Raw genomic sequence first — 788 nt, 5'->3', positions numbered from 1 at the left:
GGGGGGAATTATGGTGCTATAGATGTACCCCAATTGGTGCCTTTCTTGGATGGGGTACATTCATCGGGCCACTGTTGTACCCCCCAATCAAGGCCCTTCAAGGGGGTACAAAAGTGGTGCCATAAATGTACCCCCCCTAAAGAAAGACCTCAGAGGAAGGGGGGTCGCTTCAGTTCCCTTAAGCTCCCTTTAAGCTTCATTTTATTTCACTTTGGCTCCCCTTTAGCTGACTTTAGGTTACTTTTGCTCCCCTTCAGCTCGCTTTAGGTTACTACACCTACACCTAGTTACCTAGTTCCCTAGTTACTACACCTAGTTTGCTTGAGGTCACTTTAGCTTCCCTCTGCTTTGCTTAAAGTTACTTTAGCTCCACTCTAGTTTGATTATGGTCACTTCAGTTCCCCTCTACTTTGCTTAAAGTAACTTTAGCTCCCCTTCCGCTCGCTTAAGGTTACTTTAGCTCCACTTTTGCTCGCTTAAGGATACGTAAGCTTCCCTTTAGCTGGCTTTAGGTCACTTCAGCTCCCCTTTAGTTCGCTTTAGTAAAGTTTAGCTCCACTTTTGTTTGCTATAGGATACTTAAGCTTCCCTTTAGCTGGCTTTAGGTTACTTCAGCTCCCCTTTAGGTCGCTTAAGTTAACTTTAGCTCCACTTTAGCTCGCTTTAGGATACTTAAGCTTCCCTTTAGCTGGCTTAAGGTAACTTCAGCTCCCCTTTAGGTCAGTTTAATAAACTTTAGCTCCACTTTTGCTCGCTTTAGGATACTTAAGCTTCCCTTTAGCTGGCTT

Source organism: Frankliniella occidentalis, unplaced genomic scaffold (genome assembly GCF_000697945.3).
Source record: "Frankliniella occidentalis isolate FOCC.00 unplaced genomic scaffold, Focc_3.1 Scaffold204, whole genome shotgun sequence".
Classification (NCBI taxonomy): Eukaryota; Metazoa; Arthropoda; class Insecta; order Thysanoptera; family Thripidae; genus Frankliniella; species Frankliniella occidentalis.
Note: the sequence above shows the minus strand (reverse complement) of the source record.